Source organism: Neopelma chrysocephalum, unplaced genomic scaffold, assembly GCF_003984885.1.
Source record: "Neopelma chrysocephalum unplaced genomic scaffold, ASM398488v2 Primary Assembly neopelma1_323, whole genome shotgun sequence".
NCBI lineage: Eukaryota > Metazoa > Chordata > Aves > Passeriformes > Pipridae > Neopelma > Neopelma chrysocephalum.
In genome coordinates this window covers 1,704,459-1,713,118 of record NW_020897986.1, presented here as the reverse complement: position 1 = coordinate 1,713,118, position 8,660 = coordinate 1,704,459, and the positions used below count along the sequence as shown (strand labels likewise).

The 8,660-nt window shown below is 36.6% G+C and overlaps 1 long non-coding RNA gene across 1 annotated transcript in view; it reads left to right on the top strand.

The window, feature by feature from the left end:
* The window catches only part of LOC113978412, an 87,020-nt gene extending 78,360 nt beyond the window's left edge, over nt 1-8,660 (top strand). Inside the window, exons 8-9 of the long non-coding RNA XR_003537566.1 lie at nt 8,234-8,443; nt 8,584-8,660. This is a non-coding gene — a long non-coding RNA (uncharacterized LOC113978412). The remainder of the gene's footprint in view (nt 1-8,233; nt 8,444-8,583) is intronic.

Below are 8,660 nucleotides of genomic sequence, written 5' to 3'. Positions count from 1 at the left end.
CCCTTTTGTGCCAGGTAATTACCCGCCAGTGGCCGCTCCCTAAGGAGCACCTTGGGCTGGAGGAGGAGGAGCTTCTTCCTCACGGCTGCAGTTGAGGATGCTGCACGTGGAGGTGTGGGGTTTAGTTTGCTATCATTAGTTTGCGTTTGCTACGAGCAGAAATGATTTTGTAGTTATGAAAAACAGAAGGTGTCAAATCAACAAGTTGTTCCAAAACCAAAACGATACATTCTGTTTGCTTTTTTTTTTAATAAAAAAATTCCGCTTCAAAGCAGGAGATTTGTTTTGGAAAATACAGAAATGAAACCCACTGTTTTGGTTTTTTTTTTTCAACATAAATTTCTGAAACCTTATCTGGGTTTGAATTTTTCAAGTGATAATACTTGTAAAATACATTCTCATGCAGAACAAGCTAAAGGTGTTTGGCCATGAAATTATCCCTTATTTGACTCAATAGCTTCTTGCTTCATTTAAATCTCTCTCAGTCTTTTGTATCATTGTCATACACTGCTTTTGGGGTTTGATTTAGATGAGAAAGTCTTTAAATGAGAAACACCGATTTCTATATTGTGGTGAACATTTCTCTTTCAGAGAAGGTTAATTCCATTTCAGGAAGCTTAGATGGTTCATATCCAATCTTGATAATTATCCTGCTCAATCTTAAATTGTCCCTGCACCAGAGTCTGTAGTGTGTCAGAGATTATTATGATATTCAGGCAATCAAAAGAGGCCACACTCAGGCTTGAACCACCCTTTGGAGAGTTCCAGTTTCAGAGGGACTGGATGTGTCTTTGGCATTTTTTGTCTTCCTCCTAGAATATGTGAAACAGGTGAGTAGGGGAGGCTAAAACTCTCCTACATCAATTTGCTAATCATTTATAATGAATAAAAATGGACCAGGCAGTGAGTTTGAGTACCTAGTTCATGTTTATCCCCATTTAGTTATTAGTTCACTACCTGGGTGTGTTTTCCTTCTTTATAAATAATTTTCTGCAATACAAATCTGTTAGAGATGGATCTTGTTCTAAGCAGTTAGTTAATAAGTTGGTATTTTAATAAGGCAAGTAAAACAGTCATGACAAATAATATTTATTATTGTCCCTTTTCATGGTGAAATAAGAAAAATAAGGGATACCAAATCATTATTAATTTGTGTGTCCTTGAGCAATCAGATTCTCTCTGCCTAAAATCTGTTTTTTGTCCTTTTCTTTATCTTGTTTGATTTTTTGGTCATATGAAAATAAATAGTCTCAGATTGCTTCCCACAGGGGAATTTCAATATGAAGTTTTCTCTATGATGAGAATTGATAATATTAAGAAGCATAACTTAGAATGTTTGTATAAGTGAAATGTTTTATCACTTTTCTTTCATTTCCATGAAGGAAAGTATTCCCACCAGGCATGAAGTGTCTTTAACAACTATTAGTATCTTTCCCATTCAAAGTAAATACATTTTTTAAAGTTATGGCACAAGTTTTTTCTCTGAAATATTTATGTATACCTACTTGTATTATGCAGTTTATATATTTTTTCCTAGTGTTGCTTGGCCACTTTAAATAAACTTATTTCACTTGATTGTACAACATATTTCCTTCTGTTGTTATTAGTTGTTATTATAAGTTGTTGTTCATTAATTGTTTTTTGCCAAGCTTACCAATTCAAAAAGACTTTGGATGGCTACAGGAATATTAAAGTAAATACCATATCCACTTACTAAATCCTTTTTAATTGAGCCAACTTGTACCTTTTCCCTCCAGTTTATAATATTCTTTTTTTGCCAAATGGCACATTTGAAGATCTTCTGGGACATAAAGACTGAGTTCTATTGTTGTCTATCAGCATCTGTAGCTGTGACATCGGCACTTTTTTTAATATAGGAATTATTTTTGAAGTCTGATATATTTGAAATTATGTCCATAAGCTAGTACACCCATCTGTGTGCTCACACTTATTCTGTCACGTTCACTTTTTGGTCTTTATTCAGTGTTAGGTCAGTATTTCTTCTGCTTAAGTGACTTGGGCTGCAGTGTCCACGATCTCAACAGGACCTTAATATCCACAAAGTAAATAATATTGAGGGGGAAAATGTGTGGCTACACTTCTTGGAATGTTCTTTTGTTCCTTGCCTCTCCTGAGCACTTCTGAAGGTGAACTCTCAGTTCAGAACTCGAACTCAGTCTCTCACTATTTCTCAGAGTCCTGGCTTGATGTGCCATTGTCAGACAGATTTTCCTTACAACACTGCTGTGGTGGAAGTCCAGTCTTTAGGTTTTTATTCAGAAGAACTGTAACAGGTCTGGGTTTTAACAAAGCTTTTAAATGCATCCTCAACTTCAGCAACTGTTACTTTTATAAGATTCATTTCCTGTATCTTCTCTGAGTTCCTCGACAAGTAATTTCACCCAGGAGGGCACCTGATTTCCCTGGAAGGCAGAATCTCATCACTCTTTAAGAGACAAAAGGAACAGCCAGAAATGCAGCTGCATCTGATAATAAAAACCACCAAAAATTACAAGTTTCCAAACACCTGGAACTGTCCTGCAGCCACACAGAGGCTCAAAGGCGTGAGAGGCATTACTGGAGAACAGTGAATTCTGAAAGCAGTGGTGCTCATCACTAAGTGCAGTGGTGCTCATCAGAGCCACCCTTGTTTGCACAGACCCGATGAGCTGCGAGCTGCAAATCTGTGGAATTATACACTGGGATTATGCAGCGTGATCCTGGTTTTACACTTGGAAACCACATTGATGAGCTTTTGCTGTTGGGATTTCCCTATTGTTCTGCCTCCTAAAGCATATTGAATGTTCATCATGATGGTTTGGTGGGAAAAGGCTGTTGTTTCTTCTGTATTTCTTTATTATTTAAGAAATGTTCTGTAGTCCAAGGAAGTGCTGTAAATATTTTGAAACGTGGATTAAGTTTATTTCCTATGTGAACCCGTGCTAATTCCACAGGATGAGACAATGATTATGATTTTTTCTCCAGTTTTATTCAGCTTAACAGAAAAGAAACTTTGATTTCTATGTCACTGTAAAGAATATGTCAAATATTGACTTTTAATGAAAATAGACTTCCTTTAAAATTAGTGAAGTTTGTCATTTTTAACAAGAATCCAATCTAGACTACACTTGTGAATGGTGTTTAAAACACTTCTACATGTGAACAGCTTAACAGATATGAATATATCTCCCCTGAGTTTCTTTTTGGAATGAACAAAATTATTTGCAGAACCTCTGATTTTTATTCTTAAATCTCAAAGAACTTTCTTTAACTGGCTGGGCTGGAGGGTGAGGAATCTTACCCTGATTGTAGCTAGGTGAACAAAAATAACATTAAAATTCTCCTTTTCTTCCCAAGTCTGAATTGAGGCGATTCAGCAACTATGGGGTTTAGTCTCTTTTAAAGAAGAAACATGAAATGGTACAAAGACGTGTTAAAATTCACTTACGTGCTGTTGCTATATATTCAGAAAACCTTAAGGGCAATTATATTTAGGGTGTTATTCCTTTAACTGTCATAGATAAAATAAATGGTCAAATATGTTATTTCCTCTAATCTCCAGCCATTTTATCTTTATGAAATCAAGCAAGCATTTACAAATATTCCTAGAGAAATCGATGAAACGTGTGAATTCTCCAACAGGGGTGCAGATACAAAATAAAGAGCAGGGCAGGCCCGGTGCAGAACTGTGTGGTGGTGATGGTCTGGTTTTCCTGGGACAACCAGCAGCCACATCCCTTTTCCCATACATAAATGGCAGTTAGCAATAGCTAGAAACAAAAGGCCCCTCTCTCACTCCCTGAATACAGTGACATTCATTCTCAGAGAAGCAGGGGCAGCTTTTTGAAAGCAGACTTCTTCAGTCCAACAATAACACACAATGAGTTATTGACTTGTTTATATATGGAGCTCTTTTCAGTAACTAACTCTGACTCCCCACAGTCTGGACAAATGATTGATTTCGTTGTTAGAAAAAGAGAAAGCTCTTGCACTAAACTCTGTAGTGCAAACTACTTTTTCCCCATTTGTTCCCCCACTGAATAGGACCTTATTAAAATGCACTTTCCAAAAAATACCTGCAGCTGGCCTTTATAAGCATGTTTTGTATATATAAATAAGTAATTTGTCCCACTCTTTTGTATGGTAACAAACCATTGGAGAATCTTGTCAACATATATATGAAGGTTGAGTGTCATAGGATTTTGGTTAAACAATATTATTTATACTGATGTGCATAAAAAGCGTAATTGTAAAGGTATTTACAGTAGGTGTTTGCTATTTGGTTTCAAATAATAACTTTTCAAAGTTAATAGGCTTGATGGGTTTTTATTGAAAGATCTCCTTTGGGCACCAGTTGTTAAAATAATATGCATAAACATGTTATTCTGATACTTTTATATCTATGGTCAACTAAAAAATATTTGAATAACTATTAATTGATCTTTTAACTTTTGCAAATTTTTGTAGTATATAATTTATTTTGTTTTATTTTTTATATGCTCCTTATGTTCATTCTTCATATACATATATACACGGCATTTTATTTTAAAGAAAACCAGTCTTCTTATATCCTTTTTTATTACTATGTATTTTCTTTAATAAATAAATACTTGCTTTCTTTTTTACAAATTTAAATGCTGAGACATATTACTTAAAAAGATGCTGCAAGTGTCCAACAGCTGCGTTGCAGGAACGATTTTTCTATTGGAAAGGAAGGATGCAGAGTTTCCCCGAGCCCTGCAATTTGTTAATTACACAACACTGCCGGCACTTAAGGGCTCATTAGGATGGTGCTCAAGGTGTTTCCAACGCGTTTTACTAACACACATAGAAATGTAGTGAATTAAAGGAGCTAATGCCACCTTGCTGCTCATTCTCCAGGTTCTTACACCTGTGAGGTTGTGGAAGCCGTGGCCCACAGGATGTAAAATGTGGGCATTTTGCTGTAATTAAACAGCTACTCAAGTAAGAAGGAAATAAGGGACCATAGCCCTTGTATCCATGTGAATATTCTTTGTGTTTCTTACAAGGTGTAAGGCAGGAGGGACTTTCGATTTTACTAATTTGTATTCTTTTCAACTTTTGTGTATGATTTTCTTTTATCTTCTTGCTTTCCATTCTTAATCTTTAACCTGTTTTCCAAACAAAACTATTTTTGCTTATCATGCTTACTTCCTTTTTCTTTCTTTAATGTATTTTTCCTAAGATAATTTAGCTCCATTTTGGAGTCCCAGCACAGACAGCTCACCAATTTCCACCTCTCATTAGAATTGCCAAGGCAGATCTGTTTAACAAAATAAATAATATTAACATAATATATTATATGATATTCTGACGTTCACTGATGCTTACTAGAACCTAGTTAGAATTATCAAAGATTTAATTAAAAAAAATCACCGCAAAACTGAGTGGGTAAGTTGTGAGGGGAAAAAATTAACTAAATTTCTCTGCTCTTCTCAATTTTCATGTGAACACCAGGCAGTGGCATCCTTTTGAAAGAGCACATACGAGCAAAGCAAAGAGCACTTGGAAAGAGCTTTATTTTCTGTAGAAGTTCATGTGTAGAGCAGAAACTTGCTGCAGAAATTAATTCCTGTCTTGTTATCCTTAACTTCTGTGCGTCTGGCTTGGGGGTGTGGATCAGGAGCTCCCTGTATCATCATTCTTAGCTGGTTGTGGAGGCTTGGGGGTGGAAAAGGAAGAGCTATTCTTCTGTGTAGCTTCTGTGAGCCTTTTGTGAGGACCCAGAGACCCATAGGATTTTCCTGTGATCTCGATGTATCCATACTTACAATTGACTTGTCCCTCCCCCTGTGTGTCTGAATGTCCCGGGACAGACCCTCAGCTGCACTGAAGTGGTGTCAGCTGGAGTTTGGTGGCTTTTTAACTCCTTTAATTGAGTGACGTGCAAACCTGGACTTACAGCTTCTCTGCCAGAGCCTTTCAGAAACTCTGTGACCAGCAGCTTCGTGGAGCTTTTGGGCTTTTTTCTCTCCTGCAGCTTCAGGTGTTACACAAAGAACCACATAAAGATGGTCAGAAAGAGATCCTGCTCTTTGAAAGACTATGCTGTGGAAGGATGTTTGTTTTATTGGACAAGTTACGCTCATCTGACCAGAGGAACATCTCTTTTCTGAAATGTAACCCACAGTTTAAATATTTTCCAGTCAGTACAGTCCCATTCAACAGTGGTAAGCGTGATGCAAGAATAAAATTAAGTGTTTATGCTGAAAAAACAGGACACTGGATGCGTAGCTTTCATTTTTATTAAAGAGAAGTGTGGATTCAGAATGCGAATTTGCAAAGAGCTGTGACCGAAAACAACTCTTTTGGCTTAAACTTTTTTTGTCATTTTCTTTGAAGATGTTTTACTTATGCATAAAAGTACAGGTCTGTGTGCTCTGAGATCCTTAATAGTGCCCTGAGTATTTCTCAAAATAAAGCTCTTGGATCCTTTGCGTGCATCCAGGCATCTTCTCATCTTTAGAATTGGAATTTTAACAATATTTTCTGTCAAATATGAAAGGCATGTGCTGTACAGCTGACTTTATCAGCCCTTAACTCCTGGCAGAAAGAAAGCCTCTCTGTGCCAAGGCTAACAGTAATCATCTTTAACTTTTATATTTACTTAAAAGCTTACCCATCTGCTCCCAGTTCTTCTGGTTTCCTTTTGAGTTGTGATTGCTGAAGGCTGGTGGGTGTACTGGTGTCAATCAAATCTCCTGGTGACAGCAAGCATATACAGAGCCCTTTTTTTTCCTTTCTGGAGATTTCATTTACCACACTCAGATGAATAGTTTCAATTGTTTCGAACTTTGGGACAGTAGATGAAACCCTGGTTTCATTTGAAGTTAATGTCTGATCCTCTCATGCTGATCCCCACTGACAGGTGTCTCGGGGAAGGCAAAGGCATCTCAAAATTCCCACTGTTCAGGGTGGGATATGTAGACATGAGGCCAATCCCTACCACAGGTAGGGTACAAGCAGAGTTTAGATAGGACCCCCTCAATGAGCTGGAAACTGGAACTTTTAAACAACCATTAAAAAAGCCATTGACTACTGTTAAAACTAGGATGGTCTTAATTTCTTTTTTAACCTCATCTTTACTGCACATTACTTAGACATAGTTTTCGCCACTTTATAATAGAGAAAAATGTATTTAGGATATATGAAGCTCTTAGGCTATTCATTCTGAAAAGTGTCTTTTGTTATATTACAAACCAAGGAACTCTAATAACATTTAAAATATATGCCTTTTCAATTCGATGCAGAATAAAAAAACAAATTCACAGAAAAATGCTTATATGAAAATGCATAAGAAAATACCATATATGCTTATATTAAAGTGTTCCATAAGGGTTTTTAATCCATGTATCTGTACCATTTTATAATTCAGTCTTTGGCTGGAGTTTGCTTTTAGTATTCAGAAGGGAAAAATCATAAGATATTTTTTCAGTGATAACAGAGGAATTATACTTAAAGCCAGAGGAAGTAAGTGAATTACATCAAGCAATTTTTGTTGAAAAATAAAAGAAAAAGAAGACCAAGATGACTATATTTGAAGGCTGGAAAAGTTATTTTTTATAACTGACTTTGAAGCTTCACATAAAAATAGGACAGTTTTCTACCACTCTGCCTCTTAGTGACCCAGTAAAGCAATGGCAAAGAGTAATTTTGGGATACAATTTTCTGAATCTTTAGATTTACAGCTTTTTAAGTGGAGTACTTGTGATCTACAGATGTAAAGGGTAATTTTCCTAACAGAGATATCAAGAGCTGTGCTAGGCAAGAGCTGAGAACTTGATATTTTTCTGTACCTTGTTTAGGAACACGCAGAAAAGAACTCCAGAATGCCTCTATGTATATTTATGTGTGTGTGTGTGAGACTCTATTTTGAATTTAAACTCTCATTGGCTTATGATCCAGCTGTATTAATCAATTTAACCCTGCTTATCAGAAACAACTAAATACCTTGTGAGGTCAGTATCAATACAGACAGGCAGAGAAAACCTCATTCCTTATTGAAGAAGACGAACCTTATGATGGATGATGGCTATTATGAATATTTTTTTTGTAAAACAGAGATATTCATATTCTGGAATATCTCTGAGATAACCCTTTTCAGTGTGAAGACAACTATTGCATCCCCCCCAATTTTGTTATCTTTCTTTATCTTCCTAATCCCACATTGAGTGGTCTGACATGAACTCTTTAACTTTCTTCTCTTTTCTAGCCCTTTCTGTGTAAAACTACACTGAAGATTGCCTTCAAACTCAAGGACAAATCAAAAATTGAGAAGTGTCATTAGGATCCATCCATAAAAATCAAATATTGGTTTTTCCTGACGTCTACAATCGATAAAAAAGAAGTAAGAGCAGCTCGTTCCCGGTTTCTCGAAAGGAGCAGTGAGGAGCTGCTTATTCTGCCCCCAAACAGAATTTTGGTAAGTGCAATTTCCTTCTTCTTCCATCATTGTGCCAGAATAGAAATAAATTTCGTTGACCCTCTTACTGGCACAGATTTGTCCCTCATGGACCGCTTCACTACCTCTGTTTCCTCTTTTTCCATGATGAAAACATGTAGCCACGATTCAGTCCTCCCTCCTTGTTGCTGCCAGCCTGCTTTCTGCCAAAGTGTTTGGGACAAAGGAAAAACACCCC